This window comes from Canis lupus, chromosome 10 (genome assembly GCF_048164855.1).
Source record: "Canis lupus baileyi chromosome 10, mCanLup2.hap1, whole genome shotgun sequence".
NCBI classification, from domain to species: domain Eukaryota; kingdom Metazoa; phylum Chordata; class Mammalia; order Carnivora; family Canidae; genus Canis; species Canis lupus.
The window spans coordinates 58,500,486-58,519,304 of NC_132847.1; the positions used below are offsets into that span (position 1 = coordinate 58,500,486).

The following is an 18,819-nucleotide window of genomic DNA, read 5'->3' on the forward strand; positions in this document are numbered from 1 at the left end:
AAGAAAATATGCTTTTACCTCACTTCACACACAAAGTTAAAAACCTAACTGGAAGACAAACTATAACATTTTCAGAAGACATGTAGAATACCCGTCATACTTGAGGGAGGAAATTTTACTTTAGACACAAAAGGCACAAATTTTAAAATAATTTTTTTTACTTTTGACAACATCAGAATTATCATTATCTGTTTACCACTAGATACCAAAAAGACAGTGAAAAACAGAATGGGAAAAGATGATTGAACCCATATATTCCAAAGAATTATTATCTAGAACTTCTATACACCAGTCAAGAAAAGAAAACCCAAGAGAAATATGAGCAGAAGATTTGAACAAGCTCTCCACTAGAAGATAAACCATATGAAGAGATGTTCTGTCTCATTACTAATTGGAAAAATACATATTTAAACCAAATGAGAAAGCATTTCATAGCCACCTTATTAGCAAAAATTATACTGTCTGACAATATCAAACATTGACAAGGGTGTAAAACAACCAGAATTCTTACACATTGCTGTTAAGAACATAATTTGGTACAACCACTTTGGAAAATAATTTGGAATTATCTCCGTGTTTGAAGAAGAGTTGCTCTTAGTTATACTTTACAAAGAAACTCTTAAATAATTGTAATAGGAATTATATATATTACAGTGTTCTTTGCCCTACCATTTATAATGGGAAGAAAACTGAATAAGCCCAAATATTCATTATGGACAATAAGTTGTGGTATATTCATATATTGGAATACTTTACAGTCATGCAATGAGTACAATGTAACACATGATTACATGGAAACAACACAGGTGTTTAATACTGGGTGAAAAAAAATCACAAGAGAATGCATCCAGTATGAATCCACTTAAGTATAGATTAAAAAGTATCTACTAAACCATATGTTGTTTAGAGAAATAACCAAATACATATAATAAAATTATAAAGAAAATCAAGGGTACAATAAACACAAGATTTAGGATAGTGGTCATGTGAACTTCAGGAGGTAAGAAAGGATGAGATAAGAAAAAGGGACAAAGATAATGGTAATGTTCTTCATCTTAAACTGAATGATAGGCATATGGGTATTAATTATACGTTGATTCATTACAGCTTATATGTAATTTATAAATTTTTGTATGTATTAAACACTGAATAAAATTTTAAAAGAGTACCTACTGATATGAAAATGTGTATTTGTTCAAATGGTCATAAATTATACTATGTAGCAATATAGAAACATGCTTTTGATGTATTAGTTGAAATTAGGATACTAAATTATGGATCAAAAACTATGGCTACAACTACACACAAATTATGGTTATAAAGGGATACAAACTGAATATAAGCAAGGCCAAAGAAAAGGTACTTGATTTTTAGATCAATTTTTCTTCTTTATTTTTATTTTCATTAACACGATCATAATTCCATGACAATAAAATGATATCATTAAGACAGAAAACTGATGCTCTGAACAGGTCTCCCGTGAAAACCATCTGGACTCCAGATCAAATAACCAAGGCACCACCATTCACCTGGTAGTAGCATATCTCAGTTGCAAACAAAATATTTAAGGAAAAAAATCAATCTCTTGATTGCTGCACTTATGAACCTTGCTTTATATAGCAACCAAAACATACCTCGTCAGCCTTCTTTATCCATCTTACCTTTGACCATAATCCTGACAACCATAGAAACATGGTACCCAGAGAGCTGAGAAAGGACACTGCCACAAAAATCTTTCCTAAGGACAACTGCAACCCAATGACCTCATTCTATAAAAGACATTAGAAGAGAGAGATAATGACCAATTGACTCCTTGTTACTAGGGGACTAAGAAGCAGGAATATGATTTAAGGAAACCATACCAGGTTCAATTTGATTTGCAACCAAAACTGCTCCTACTATCCTGCAATTAAGTATCATGAATAAGTCAAGGTCATCAGAAATATTTCATCTCAATCACCTTAAGAAAAAATAAAAATGTTCAAGGAGATATAAAAAGGAAATTTGAGGAAGACTAATAATTATTCTTGTACTCATTCAAATATCTAAAGTTTGTGAAAAAATAGAAAATGAAGTATAGATTAGTGATGGTGTTGAAATGACTTTAAATCACAATTAAGCGTTCATACCATCAAACTTAGAAGAAAAAAAAAGCCAATACTGCTATATTGAAGTTAAGAATAAATTAGAGGCATGTAAAAGTCTGGAATAACAATATGCTATAAAAATTACTGATATAAAAATATGCCATTTAACAAATTTGATACTACAGAGGCATAAAATTCTACATAGAGTCTGGAAGCAACCATGTGAGCATAAGGAGGTAGCTGGGGTAATGCCAACATGGTTAATTCAGAAAGGAACTCAAATTTATAACTGGTTAGGTTTAATTTCTGTTTTGAAGATAAATTACATGCCAGAAATCTATATGTTTCAGAAATTTTTCTACTGATATTTAAAGGTAAAAGCTGGACAATATAAAAAATATTTTTCAGTAAATATCTTCCGTCTTTTTTACCCAAATCTCACAAACCCCTCAGTTCACACACATGTATGCACACACTCTCACACATAGTCTCATGCACATCTCCTAACTAGATTTCCAGTGATGGACAATTCTAGGTTACCAACTATCATGCAATATATAGGTATAAAACATTGTTATTTTTTTAAGAACTAGTTGTGCAATTTTGGTGTTCAAAGATTTTAAAAGAAATTGATTTGGGAAAAGTTGGAAAGGAAGCCCAAGTTGATTGACAGTCTGGAGTTTGTGTTTCCACCATCTGAGCATAGCCAAATGCAAATGTGATTAAGTTCTGAGAGACAGGAATCTGGGAAGTGTCTGAAGCTTATTAGAATCTTCTCTCTAGACACTATCCTGCAAGGGCATCAAGGGTGACCTCCAGCTTAATGTCTTAGGAGCCCCCTAGATTAGGGAAGAGAAAACAATCTTTATTCTACACATCAAATCTAATCCATTGGTGGGGCTGTTATTGGAAGTTAGGGTTCTGAGTTCATGCCCAGGACCAATGGGAAGAAGAACAGAAACAATTTGTCTGCCATAAGCACACCAAGAGAAAATGGTGGCAGAGCTACTACATGGTTGCTATCTTTGCCCTAAGCAAATTCTGCAATTACTTACATCATTAGGAGGTTAAACATACACATGTTCTATGACAAGTACATTTCCTATGCCATTGCTTTTCTAAATAGAAATTTCATAAATGTAAACCTATTTCACACAATCATTCAACAAAGACATTCTCCAGTTCATTTAGAAAACCCATTTTTATGTATCCACTTAACAAACTAAGTCTTAATTCTATGTACCACACATCATTCTAGGTACCTAGAGATATAGAATAAGAACGGGCTCATGCTCTCAACAAATTCACAATCTAGACTAAAAGATACAAAAATCATCATCATACACTATGCCAGTGGAGAAAGGTACAAAATATGAGGGAGACACAGAGAAGGGGCAACTAACTCTTTCTAAGAGAACTCATAAGAGTTTTATCAGAGGAGGTGATACTGCTTTTGGTCTTGAAAGACAGGTGTTTGTCAAGTGAGACTGGTCAAGGCATTCCATTCAACATTTAATCAACAAACAGGTTCCTTTAGTTGAGCCAGACTCTTTGCAAATTGCTGGGAATAGAAATAAATGCCAAGTCATACCCTCCAAGAGCTATGGTCTACAAGTTTGGAGGCAGATGAGTAGAATCTGATAAAGAAACAGATTGGAGTGGTAATAAAGATTGGAATGGTAATAGGGATTGTGATTCAAAGGAATATTACAAAAAGATATTTTACCAAGTGAAAAATATCTTTATAAATCACCCTCCTGGGAATTCTGTTTCAATTTAGAATACAAAAGGCTGGAAAGAGCTCCAAACCTAACAATAAGAAGCTGGATGGACTACAAATCATAACTTTTCTTGAACCATCAGAGAGCTGCAATTATAGGACAACCTAGTAACCTGGATTCTAAGAAAAGAAAGGACTTTCCAAGGAAAGCCAGGGCAGGAGCACTTGCTCATCAGATCCAGAGTAATGGAGGAAGAGATACTGGGTGCTATATAAGTGGTTAAGAAATATGCAGCTAAAATTTTTAATCAATTGCAAAAGGTCAACCATCTTTTACCGCCCTCAGCTTGTAACAGCTATAGTGCAACCATTTGAAATAGCAGGCTTGAGTAAAAAGGCAACAATTTATTTAGGTTCAGGAATAGTTGATTTTTTCCAACCCTAATTCCCTCTGCTTCTGCTATCAAATCAGCTAATTCTTTTTTTTTTTTTTTCAAATCAGCTAATTCTTACCTGAGCTCATCTAATTCTTGAAAGATGTTGCTACAAGCAGCAAGTGAAAGCCTAACACATCAACACTCTGGTTCTTTTAACCACTTTCCTTAGAGTACTCACATGAGGATCATCATATAAATGATTATTGAACACACACACACAAATCTTCAGGTGGTAAAAGATGCTTAGTATAGGATTCCTACACTAATTCATAAACCTCTAGAAACCTAAGACTCTCAATCCATTCCTATTTCAAAATCATTACCAACACTTAGAAAACAGGTCTAGAAACAGAATAAAGAGTCCAGAAATACACCCACTCACATTTAGTCAAGTGACTTTTGACAAGGCACCTAAGAAATTCAGTGAAGAAAGGAAATCTCTTCAACAACTGTGTTGGAATAACTGGATACCCATACCAAAAGTGAGAGAGAGAAAAAAAAACCACCTTATACCATACACAAAAGTCAATTAGAAATCGGACATATACTTAAATATATATAAAGGTAAAACAATAAAGTTACTAGGAGAAAAAAAATCATAGTAGAAAATCTTTACAGCCTTGTAATAGGCAAAACTTTTTCAAGAATGCTATAGAAAGTATGAACCATAGAAGAAAAACATTCACATGACAAATACATTGTGTCCAGAACAAATAAATCCTATAAGCCAATAATACAAAGAATTAAACTTTTTTAAAGATTTTATTTATTTATTAGAGACAGAGAGAGAGAGAGAGGCAGAGACACAGGCAGAGGGAGAAGCAGGCTCCATGCAGGGAGCCCGACGTGGGACTCGATCCTGGGTCTCCAGGATCACGCCCTGGGCTGAAGGCGGCACTAAACCGCTAAGTCACAGGGGCTGCCAAGAATCAAATTTTTTAAATGAGTTTAAGACTTCAACAGTTCACAAAAGAAGATACACAAATAACCAATAAGCACCTGTAAAAAGTAGTCAACCTCTCTATTTAACACAAAGTAAAATACAATGACACACCACTACATACTACACATACACATACATATGCACACACATACGCACACAAAAACACCTGTAATCTTAAAAATATTAACAACACAAAAGTTGGAGAGGATGTGAAGAAACCCAAATTTTCATTAGTTCTAGAGGGAGTATAAAATGATACAACTACTTTGGGAAACTGTTGAGCAGTTCTTAAAAAGTTAAACATACATCTACCCTGTGACCCAGAAATTCTATTTATAGATATTTTCCTAAGAGAAATGAAACATATGTTTATATAAAGCTTTATATAAGAATGTTCATAACAGTTTTATTCATAGTAGCTAAAAACTGGAAACAATCCAAATGTACATCAACAGGAGAATGGAGTAGTTAAAAACCATGATACATTCAAAGATTGAATACTAATACTACTCATAAATAAAAAGGAATGAACTACTGATACGCTCATGAATGAATCTCAAAAATATTATGCTCAGTGAAAGAAACAAAACACAAAAGAGCACAGATCCTATGATTCTGTCTATAAGAAATTCAAGAATAAATAAGGGATCACTAACCTATAGTGATAGAAAGTAGAGCAGTAGTTGATGGATGAGTATAGGGACTGACTAGAAAGATGCATGAGGGAACGTTCTGGACTGATGAAAATTTTTTATGTCTTGATATGCGGTTGTCAAAACTGATCAAAGATCTGAGCATTTCACTGTACACAAATTCTACTTCTGTTCTGTAAAAAGGTTAATAAATGTTGCTAAAGGTTTCGATTTCACGTGGCAGCTTCCTAGACATAATTGATAAAAATGTAAACTTTTCCTGAAGTCTTGGCCTTGCACTTTCTTTTGAAAGATATAAAGTTTGAATCTCCCTGTAATTCCATGAATCTCCTACACTTGGGCTGGAGGAGAGGTCACGCCTACCCATCTGAAATGTTGGCCTCAGATCCTGGAAGAGTGAAAAAAGTAGCATTTCAGAAGAAGCTGAAAACAGGGTGGGATGAACCTAAGGGAGACACTACAAGAATAGGAGCCTTGCCACTCTACTATAGGACAGTGACCCAGAGCTGACTCATCAGATACAAAACTACATAAAGGTGGTTGCCGAGGACTGATTCTTCATATCCACCCGCTCTGTGCATAGATGCAGAGCCACAATAAGGATGTCTTGCCTTATGTTTCAACTAACCATAAGCTGAAAATTTACTGAAACCAATTACCTAATCCTTTGGCTCAAACTTTTCCCATTTTGTCTTTAGAGTACTCAATTTAACATAATCTTGGCTGGATGAAGCCACCTGTACTTCGATCTCACAAAAGACTTTCCATAGAAGCAAACACAATTGACTTGCACTTAAGTGTTTTGTCTTGTAAGTGCTTTAAGCCATTGGTGCCAGCCTCAAGTTAGTATCATGGCCAAAAATAACCAATTTGGTCCGTGATTCCTGATAACAGCTGGCACAAATCAAGCTACCATCCTTCAGAACTGAAGTCTTTGGGTGTATTGGTAAGTGGATGAAAAAGTTTCAGCAGAGAAAGCTGATAACTTTATTTTTAATGTGCTTATTCAATGCTGAGACAAGTGTTAGTGGATTTTAGAGACATTTGGAATAAGAATGGAAATTTGGTGTTCTTTGGTCATAGGAACACACTGTGACTTCTCAAATATAGAAGCAGATTACTTTTTTTTTTTTTTTTTTTAGAAAACAAAAGCAACTTAATGATTTTAGGGGGCTGTTTATTTATTTACAAATGAATGGGTCTTGCAGAATCCAATTCTGGACCACAATATTCGCTAGTGAAAACTACAGCCAAAATGTAATTTGTCTGCCTGTTACCAGTAAATACAGAGGTGGGGAGACCCTGGCCTTAATGCTTGATTTGTAGCCATCCCCAAACGTTGAAAGCAACTATATTATGGTGACAACAGTGTTGCAATTCACAGGGTAATTTCTTCCTGGTGGATCTCCACTGTTATTTAATTCAGGGAAGTACATAAGAGATTGTAATAACAATTTAAAAAAGAGCCACATTTAGTGGTTAAATTTCTTACTTTCTTGCAATAATACCCTTCTATTTCTGTGACCACTTCTTTGCAGGTGCAACCCTACTTTATTCACTCACCTGACCTGGTTCTATACGGTGGTTATTCAATATAGCTCCTGAACCCTCATTATTTTTCTTCACTATCCTGCTACTTGTAGATTCCTCCTCTCACATCTTAATTACCATGACTTTATGGATAGGTCCCAATATTATAACTACAATTCTTTTGTCTCTTTTAAAAATTCTAATCCTACTGCTTACTTTTCACTTGGATAATCCATCATACCCCCAACTCTGCATATCAAGCCAACATCACTCCCCACTTTCTCTAACATCCCTTAAAAGCACTTCTAGGCTTCAAGACTCCCATATCCAAAACTTTGATTGTTGATTTCTTTTTCTCCTTTCTTCATCCACATCCTATCAGTCCTCAAGTCCTGGTAAATCTTCTCTCATGATTTTCTCTCTCCACTACCTTTTCCATTGTTCTATACTACAAGATTCCTTCTTGAACTGCTGCAGTAGCCTCTTCCCAATTTCCCTGAGTGTCCACCTCTGGTCTATTCACATAGCAACAAGGGCAGCCATTTCAAGATGTGAAATTGAACATGTCACTTCCAGGTTAAGAATATTCCATTGCCTTCTTATTATTCTCAAAGTAAAAACAAAGAATTCAGTATAAGCTTTTCTGTTTAGTCTCAAGTCACCACCCTCTACTAGTCACATTTCATTTTTTTGAATGTATGCTCCCTGCTACCACGGGACCTCTCTATATGCTGTTCCCATTGTCTGGAATGCTTTTCTCCCTTTCCTCACTTCCCTTGGCATAGTTCACTCCTACTCACCATCAACCCAAAAATCTTTTTTTTTCTTTTCAGAGAAATATCTCTGATTTCTATCTACTCATACTAGAGCAGATTCCATCCTGTTATACATCCTCAAATAATCTTGTACTTTTTCTTCATAGCTTTATCCTAGTTTGTACTTAATCTCTATGTGATTATTTAACAAACATCGGATTCCCTTACCGGTCTATAAACTTTCAAATGGCAAGAATCATGTCTGTTTGGCTCACTAATATTGTATCACTAGCATGCTCTAACCCATTCCATAGCCTCACTAACCTCTCTTCTGTAATTAGCCACAGTGATCTTCATTCCTGAATTCCTAGAATACATCTTATCTGTGCAATTCCCTTCATATATACTATAGGCTACATGATGGTTTTTAACTTTTCTTGTTACTGTGATGGAGTGGAAAGAGTACTGGAACTGGAGTCAGAAGACATGCCTGGGTCTACTTCAGCAATAGTAAGGGCACTTCAGAAAACACAGTTGGGTGATCTTGGGAAAATTGCTTAATTTCCAGAGCCACAGTTTCCTGTCTGAGAAGTGGGAATAATAGTACCTCACAGGCTGCTGTGAGGGTTCTTGAAGGATCTACTCCCACAGGCTGCCAGAAGAATGATTTGTCTGAAGGCACTTTGCAAACAATGTAGCATGCAAAGTGTTTGCTGCCAGCTGGTAATTATCTTCCAAATAGACTAGAAACCCCTTGCCAGAAGGGGCAAGTGTATCACATTCTGTGTCCCTCAGAGTGCCTAGTAGAGTGTCCTCCACATGATAAGTGGTCAATAAATATTTGTTGTATAAAGAGAGAAGTCAGCCTGTCAGCTGCAGACAACAGATGATGGGTGTCCCACAGCTCCACTGCTACTGGCTGCCATCCAGTTGCCCCTCCCCCTCCGGCTGCACTCACCCCCTAGCCTGCATATCCCAGCCTCCACCGACACCGAATTCTCAACATACACCCTTGAACCCAGCTAACGGCTGTGTAATATGGCGTCAGTAATTTCTGGGTACTTTTCACTTTTTTCACTCTTAGGACAAAGAATGGGAGCAATGAGATAGCATGCTAACGCTAGAAAATGCTGTGACACTTTAGGTACCAAGGAAATTAGTACAGAGAGCTCTTTCCTCAGATCGTTCAATTCTCTGGGAGCTTTATCCCCCCAGAGAGTGTGAATGGGAAATCACAACTCAGCCTAATCAATATAGGCTGTAACAGCTCTCACATAATCATTAAAGAGTCTATATCTCCATCAAGAAAGTAGGGCTAAGGGGTGAGGATGGGGATGGATAGGCCTTCTGAATACATACAAAAATATTTTCTTAGAATTGAAAGAGATCTTTGATGTTATCTAGATCAAATTCCAAATCAAATGCAATAATGTCTACTTTAATATGTCTCATGGGCTACTTAAACATTTCCAATGATAGGAAACCTGCTATCTAGGATGACAGACCAACTATAAATTCCATTTTAGAGCACACTTCATCTAAATCCTGATTTCACAGATTATGAAATTGAGGCCTGCAGAGTGGAGAGACTTAAGATCACATCGTGATTTAGAGATAGATCTAGAACAGAAATTCTTCTGCTCATAAGAGAAAGTTAAAGCACTTCTGCATCCCACATCATCCCGTTATTCCTACTCTCTGCCCCATGTTCTGTCTCCAGAGCAACAGAGACTCTAATCCCTTTTCTACATGACAGCCCTTCAGATTTTTCAAGAAAGCTTTATGTCAGCTCTTGAGTCTTTCTGCAAAAGAAGTAATATTCTCTATTCCAGCCCTTTCCACTTTTCTTCACTTGGCATGACTCTACACCCTTGATCACCTTCAGCACTTGATCACCCACAGGTTGAAGACACTTTTTAAATTAGGGACACCCAAGTTGAACAAAATCCCAGTAGAGTACAGTGGGCTATGAGATTCCTTTGGTCTTTACACCCCACTTCTTTCATTGTACCTAAAGATTGTTTTACCTTGTTAGCAACCAGATCACACTGCTGAAGCTGTTATAATAGTTATCTATAGAATACTTAGTATGCTCAGCCATTGTTCTAAGTATTTCACATGTGTTTAATTCTTACAATTATTCCAAGAATATTAGCTAGAACTAATATTATAATTCTCATCTCCCAGGTATGGAAGATAAAACACGGACTTTTAAAAACATACCCTAGATCTCACAGTCATTAAGTAGCAGAGCCAGGGTTCTAACTCTAGTAGATGACTTCAAAACCTGCACTCTTAACTTAATGCCACACATGACTTAATGAAAAATAAACAATTTATAAAAAATTGTTAATTCTATTCATTTTTGCCAAGAGAGACCTCTCACGACCTGTGAAATGGGATATTTTTACTTTATTTTGTACCCATGCCTATTAAATTTCAGATTGTGAGTTTGGGATGCTCCTTCTCAGCTTCCATTCTATAATTCATTATATTAACTTTTTTCCTTCAATGTGTGTCATCTTCAAACCTAATAACATGCTTTCTAGCTGTTCATTTAAGTTGTTGATAAAAATTTTATAACTAGCAGAGGGCTTGGTGATAATAAAAACTTGACTGGCCTTAAATAAAAAATAATCCAAGAGTTGGTCCTTCTTTGCTCTTCCTGCTTAGCCAGTTAGAAAGCTACATAACCACTCGATGCTCTGGCCCACATTTCTCCATTTTGTCAGAAGGATATAATAAAGAAATTAACAAATACATACAAAAATCAAGATATACTAAGACTACAGAATTCCCAAACCTCTGTGCCTAGAATATCTTTATGGAAATGAGGCTAACACAGTCTGATGTGTTCTTTGTGAATCCATGTTACCTCTAAAACATTACAACTTTTGGTAAATTACTTATAAATCATTGTTTGATGGTCTATTTTAGAAATGAGGCCTAAAGTTTTCATTAAGCTTACTGATTCTCTATTGGGTCTAATATTCACCCTCCTTAAGGTTTATTGGAACTAACTATGGCTTTCTCACTCACTCCCCATCCATTATCAGAACCCCGATAAAAGTTTCCAGCACTGCTACCTCAAGCACATATGCACATTCTTTTAAAATCATGGGCAGCTGGTCATCTGAACCTAGGAACTGAAACATATTTTCACAGCTTCAGATTCTTTCATCACCTGCCTCTGTGACATCTTCATCTAAGCATCTATGAAGTGTTTCTGATTTAATATGTACCAAATGGAGCTTCTAATTGTGACCCCAGTCCCAAACTTGCTCCTCCTACAGCTGTTGTGAGTGCATCCATGAGAACTGCCCTTCAGCAATAGAAGCCACTGCACCAGGATGTGCCTGGGACTTACACTCTCCATCTCTCTCCCCAGAGTCTTTGGCCAATAACAAGAGGAGGGTAAAAAGCACCTCTCCCTAGCCTCAAGTAGGGAAAACTCAACAGCGAAATTTATGCTCCAGAGCTCCCCATAGGATCAGGCTGAAGGTTCATTATCATCCAAAACCATTTTCTTGCCATTCTTCTTCTTCATTTCAACCTTACTTCCTATACCAGTTTCTTCATAAATTATATGCACACACCCATCTCAGGATCGACTTCTAGGGAACTCAGCCTAACACACTCCTCTTGCAGCACTCCCAGTTGATCCTATTAAAACGTTCACATCATTCCTTTGCTCAAAACTCTCCATTGGATTCTCATCTCCCCCAAGGAAAAGAAAAATCCAAAGACTTTACCATAACCTAAAAGACTCTCCATGGTCTTCCCCAGCTACTTACTGACATGTTCCCTTTCCCTCTCCCCCTCATCCATTCCACTCCAGTCTCACTGACCTCGTTGACATACCTCCAATGTTGGGCACAACCTCCTCTCTCAACTGTGTACTCAACTATCCTCCACCAAGAAATCTCTCCCCCCAGGTGTGCATGAGGCATCTTCACTTCTTTCAAGTCTTGAGTAAATGTCACTTATTATAAGGCCTCCTCTAATTACCCTATTATAAAAGAGCATACATATTCCATTCTCTGTCACTCCCTTTGTTGTCTGACTACCATAAGAATGTTAATTCCCTGAGAATGGGAACATTGCTTTGTATACTCTTGTATCCCCATCACCTAAACAGTGTCTGGCATATATTAGGCACTAAATAAACCTGTTGAATTATTTCAGTAGACTATCTTTTGACTCCCTCTACATAATCCACACAAACACACATATACATCCAACAACTACCTCTGATTTCAAAGACCAATGAATAGTATTTGTTCTATATTTTTATAACTTGGAAACCATTACCTGTAATAGCCACAATAGAAGCAAAATAGAAGTTGAGTTGTTATGACTTTTTGCTGTAATCTATTCATGTTGTTCCACTAGAAAAGAAAATGGATAATATGTGGAAGTCTAGAAACAATAGAGCATTGCAATCCAGAAAGCTTGAGAATTGTACTGTTAGTTTAAATGGCTCATAGTCAAGTTGCTAAGCAGATAACTCCAAAATATGGAGCATGGTTGCTATCATTAGTGAAAATTAAAGAAGTTAAATTTAAGTTAAGAAAAGATATGTGGGGTGCCTGGTGGCTCAGTGGCTGAGTGTCTGCCTTCAGCAGGTCATGATCCCAGGGTCCTGGGATTGAGTCTGGCTTCAGGTTCCCAAACAGGGATCCTCTGCCTCTGCTTCTCCCTCTGTCTATGTCTTTGCCTCTCTCTCTCTCTGTGTGTCCCTTATGAATAAATAAATTCTTTTAAGAAGAAGAAGCTATGTAACAGAGATCATTGATATTTAAAATCAAAGAAAGTCCTATAACTATTTAATCATATATACAGAGTGGATATATTTCTCTTATTACTCACAGAAAGGCTTTTGTGGTAGGTTCTTAGAAGGGACAAAAACTAACACAAAAGCATCTTGGATTTGTAGCATGTGGACCATGGAAATGAAACTGAGATGCTTAATCTATAATTTTTAAATGTACAAAATTGACCTTGAGGCATGGTATGAGAGGCACAGGTTAGGACATGCTGCTCTATACTGAAGTCTTCTCACTACTTTCCTCCAGCAAGGTCCCCCAGAAGCTGCCCACGTCTCATGTCTGTCTGGCATAAGTGCCTGCCCCCACAGTCTGTCCGTCTGAACATTTCTCCAGTGTGCACCGTGCTCTCTGTAGCCAGGCTTGACAGCTCTCCCTCCTGCTTCTGCTCTCTCAACCACCAGGTCTCTTGCTCTGTATTTTTTTTTAATTGAAGTACAATTAATGTACAGTGTTATATTAGTTTCAGGTGTACAATGTCATAATTCAAGAATTTTACATCACTCAGTGTTCATCATGATAAGTACACTCCTTAATCTTCATTGTCTATTTAATACATCCTCCCACCCACCTCCTCTCTGGTAACCATCAGTTTGTTCTCTATAGTTAAGAGTCTGGTTTTTATTTGTCTCTTTTTTTCCTTTGTTCATTTGTTTTGTTTCTTAAATTCCACATATGAGTGAAATCACATGGTATTTGTCTTTCTCTGACTGATTTATTTCACTGAGCATTGTACCCTCTAGATCTATCCATGTTGTCACAAATGGCAAGATCTCATTCTTTTTTATAGCTGAGTAATATTCCAATATTCCATTGTGTATGTATGCCACAGCTTCTTTATCCATTCATCTATCAATGGACACTTGTGCTAATTCCATATCTTAGCTATTGTAAATACCACACTGCAATAAACATAGGGGTGCATATATCTTTTCAAATTAGTGTTTTTGTTTTCTTTGGGTAAACACTCTGTAGTGGAATTACTGAATCATACAATTCTATTTTTAATGTTTTGAGGAGCCTCCACACTGTTTTTCACAGTGGCTGCACCAGTTTGCATTCCCACCAACAGTGCATGAAGGTTTCTTTTTCTCCACATCTTTGATGGCTGTCTCTGCCTACTCTCTGCTTTCTCAGTCACCAGGTCCTTTGTTCTGTTTCTCTATTGACCCTAGTGGGATAAACCTCTATCTCTCTGATAGAGTCTTCAGTGTTCCCAGAGGGAGTCATTATTTATTTCCCAAAGGTACCTCTTTTACCCTTTGACTTTTCCCCAACAGCTCCCCCTACAATCTGTTACAGAGCCTCTCAAAGAGTAATCTCAGATCCCCTGAGAAAAGATCTTGGGTCTGAGCCTGAAATTCTCAGCGCATCATGTGTCATTTCTAACAAGCTTTCTAGGAGATTTTGTTGCGCATGCAAGTTTAAGAACCAATGCATTCATGTACCTTGAGAGGGTATCTCTCTGTAAATCTCCCTCCTTCTCTCACAGAAGTCTCCACCCCTCCCCGAGAGTAGCATCAGAGAGGCAGATGGTCTATGGTCAGGGCCTCTTAGAGGCCAGACCCCTTCCAATTTCTGAGAACAACAGTATTTTAGAAAATGAAAACATGTCAAAACAGTATTATCAAAATTTATGTATTTTAATGTTTGCATTCAATAATTATACATAGTGCAATGTAATTGTGCTATTCATCAGTTTACAAAATATAAAATCTATGGTACCCAACAGCCAATGTGATCTGGTTATAGAATACCTTAAAGTCATATGTAATAACTTTGGGGGGGCAGTGTTTTATAAATTAGATCAGTGTATGTCTGTGGCTATGTTAGCTCCATTTGGAAATAACGTCAAAAGTCTAAATTTGAGGCTGTTCTTAAATGTGAGGCCTTGGCAATATGGCCCTCCTGACGCTCACTGTGACTGGCCCTCTCCCTTCTCTCTTCAAAAGTGGCAAGAGGGAAGCCCTGGTGGCTTTGCGGTTTGGCGCCGCCTTTGGCCCAGGGCCTGGTCCTGGATCCCCAGGATCAAGTCCCGCATCGGGCTCACTGCATGGAGCCTGCTTCTCTCTCTGCCTGTGTTTCTGCCTCTCTCTCTCTCTCTCTCTCTCTCTCGGGAATAAATAGATAAAATATTAAAAAAAAAAAAAAAGTGGCAAGAGTCCCCTTCCTGGGACACAATCCTAGATTTGTCATTCTCTGGGAAGGGTGAGTGTAGCCAACGTGGAAATGGAACAAGAATTAACTGGGAGGTTTTAGGGACATTTACAAGGTGAGCACTCCCCAGGCATGCTTTTTTGTTCGAGGCAAAACCAGAAGACATCACTGACCCAGACTTGGGAGAGAAAACCACCTCTGTGGAGCCAGATCAGTGTACACTCTTCCCTCTGTGGTTGGCGTCTGCATATTACCTCCATTTTCTTCCCCCCACCTCCATCCCAATCCCAAGTCTTCATTGATCCTTTCAGCCTGGTCTCTACCATGTTATAGAAAATTAAGATGGGATGCCTGTCTGAGCCAGGGGTACTCTGGCTGTTGTAACAACTAGTGATAGAGGGATGTGGGTGGGGGATAGGCTAGATGTGTGAGCATCTATTAAGGAGAGCACTTCTTAGGATGAGCACTAGGTCTTGTATGTAAGTGATGCATTACTAAATTCTACTCCTGAAACCAACATTACACTATATGTTAACTAACTAGAAATTAAATAAAAACTTGGGGAAAAAAAGCTAGTGAGAGATTCTCAAAGAGGAGTGGATGGCAGGGTCTTGGGCTCCCTATCACACTTCCCAGTAACACCCTGGAGGGCTGGGATTTTGTTTCAAGAGGGAGATGGTGGGGTTCATTCCAGTTACATAAATTAAATTTTTCCTCCCATGCTCACCTTGTTTTAATCAAGAAAATCTGAATCTCCACAATCAGTGACACTCACTAGAGAAAGGGATTTCTAAAGGAAAAAGGCTTAACTTCTTCTTTTGAGTCTCATTCCCACTTTACAATGAGAACCCTGGATTGAAATTTACATGACTTGGCAGACACTTGGAGCTGATGTTGTTCTGTTTCATCCATTTTTTCCCCAGGGAAGAATAAAAATCCTTTCCACACCTGAAAGCTTTCTGCTTTCCTGCCATCGTACCAAAGTAAAGCATCATCTCCTTGGCAACTTCTGCCTAGGGTGAGAAAAGACTAAGCCCCTGGGCACATGGGTCCAGTGCCTCTCTGGGAGGTAGAGGGGTTTCCACAAACATACTCCTTCCTCTTCCCAAACAGACATTCTGGCGTTACATTCAATCCATAACTATGTGGATTTATTTAGCTACAGTGTTATCTCCATTAAGCCACAAGTAAGAGACAATTCTCTGCTTTTATTTATAACCTGAAGGGATTATTTTTGAGTTAAGGCTTTAAGAATTCAGATATATCAGGAAAGAACAGCTTGTGTAATGAACTTCCTGTTTTCATCATATTTGGACACCAAGCCTCCTTGTTGCCCGTTATTATTACCCAGTTAATATGAACTGCCTGGAGTTTATTTTTAGCTGCGTTGACTCTATTGTAAGGACTGCATAACTGCTTTCAAAATGAGAAAATGTAATTACGGGATCTAACACTAAGTTGGGGATATTCTTAGGTCCTTTCACAAGGCAGTGGCTTAAAAAATGAAAATAGACCATTTTAAATGGCTAAAGAAAACACAGTTATTTGATCCAAAATAGCCCATTGATCCTTTTACAAACTAAACACTTACTTCACAGAATAGAGTTTCATTTTTGTTTAAGTGACATAAACATATGAATTTATTTCAAAGTTCAGAGTGGGGGGAGGAGGGTGAGAAGGAGAACCGGTAAGAGAATTGAGACAGGAAGGGCTTAAGGATCATTTACCAAAAGAGCTCAAATTTAAAACTGTGCTGGAGGCACCTAAACACTTACCAGGAGGATTAACAGTTGGGGGCTGGGGAATGTGAATCTCAGCACATCTTGGGTCACCCTGTCATGCGCACCAAGTGCCTCATTCAGCCCTGTCATGGGCAGGAAGAGAGTCAGCACTCAAGAGGGCTACATAGGCTTGTCCTTCACATTTAGTGGCCTTGAATTAGTCACTTGTATGGCCCACCACCTCAACACCCACCTCCTCCAAGACTACAGGTACTTGTCACTCCACTATCCATTCATTCAACAAAAATATACAATATGTCCCTCTTATCTGTGAGATTCGTTCAATGATCCTCCATGGATGCCTCAAACCCAAGAGAGTACAGAACTATAAAGATATATACACACAGATATATACACACACATCCCTATGATAAAGTTTCATTTATGAATCAGGCACAGTAAGAGATTAGCAATAATAGTAAAATAGAACACTGATAGCAATATACTGTACTAAAAGTTATGTGAATATAGTCTGCCTCTTGAAATATCTTAACTTTATGGTACTCATCCTTTTTTGAGTATGTGAGATGATAAAATGCCCTCATGATGAGATGAGGAGAATGACACAGATGTTGTGTCATTGTGCAATGTCAGAAAGAGGAGTATCTGCTTCCCTACCTCTGGAATCACCAATGACCATTGACCGTAGTACCAAAAGTATATTAATATCCAATAATACCATAGTAGATTGTTCATACAATATTAAATGTAGTATTAATCTTGAGTTGAGATTTATATCATCAAACCATCAGCACTTGGACATCTCAAATTTAATCGGTCCAAACCAAAGTCCTGATCTTCCTCCCATAATCTTCCCCATCCAAGATATGGCAATTCCATCCTTTGCATTCCTTGACATACTCGCTCAGACCAAAAACTTACCTTTTTTATTTTTAACAACTCCTATCCTAACAGTAACCAATCCTAGTGGCTCTACCTTCAAAAAAGATCTAGAATCTGACCACTCCTCCCACTCTCCCTACTACAGCCCAAGTCCAAATGGTCATCATCTCCTGGTTAGGTATCCTGCTTCCACTTTTCCCACATCTCACTATTGTCTATTTTGCACAAAGCAATCAAGTGATGTTTTAAAAACTTGTCCCGGTCTCATTTTTAAAACCTTGCAAAATGGCCTACATGATCTGGCTCTCTCCTCCATCCATGGCCTCCCAAGCACTCTCTTCCCATGATTCATTCCTGCCATGTCTGTCTCCTTGCTTTCCTCAAACACACCAAGCACATACTTGCTTTAGGGTTTTTGCACAAACTGCTCCCTCTGAATGGAAACTTTTCCCAGGGAGACTCACATAGCTCTCTCCTTCCAATCTCTGCTCAGATGCCACCTGGTCACACTATTTAAAATAGCATTCCCACCCTCACACCCTGTGCCCCCTAACTCTCCCTTACCCACTTGACTTTTCCCCATAGCACTTTCACCAACTGTCACACCATGTATTTTTTTGTTTATTATTGACTATCTTCCCCGTTGCCCCATTAGAATGCAAATTCTGTAAAGGCAGGAAGTTCTGTCTCTTCTGTTTACTGATATATCCTTGGCACCTAAAATGGTCCTTGTAATATATTAGACTCACATATTGATGACTGAAAGAATGAACAAGTGAGTGAATGAGTCTGTTCCCAAGTAGATACACTGGTGTCAGACCTACAAAAACAACTCTACTTAACTGCCTGCACTTGTCCTAATAAACTACCATAGTTCTACCCACCATCTTTTTTACTAATTTCTTCTTAAGATTTGGGCAAAAGGTATTGGCTTAATTCAATTATGAACCTTATGTCATAATTTCCTTAAATAGTAGAGCTGTAGATGCTATAATAAAATGGATCTCTTCAGGGCTTAAAAAAATCTATGAAGAACATTCTCATCTAATTTTGAATTTTAATGAATAGTTATAACGATGAGTAATTA

General features: G+C 37.7%; 1 pseudogene; it reads right to left on the reverse strand.

The window, feature by feature from the left end:
• The window catches only part of LOC140641044 (mitochondrial amidoxime reducing component 2 pseudogene), a 41,023-nt pseudogene extending 23,494 nt beyond the window's left edge, over positions 1–17,529 (reverse strand).
• Positions 17,530–18,819: the final 1,290 nt, after the last annotated feature.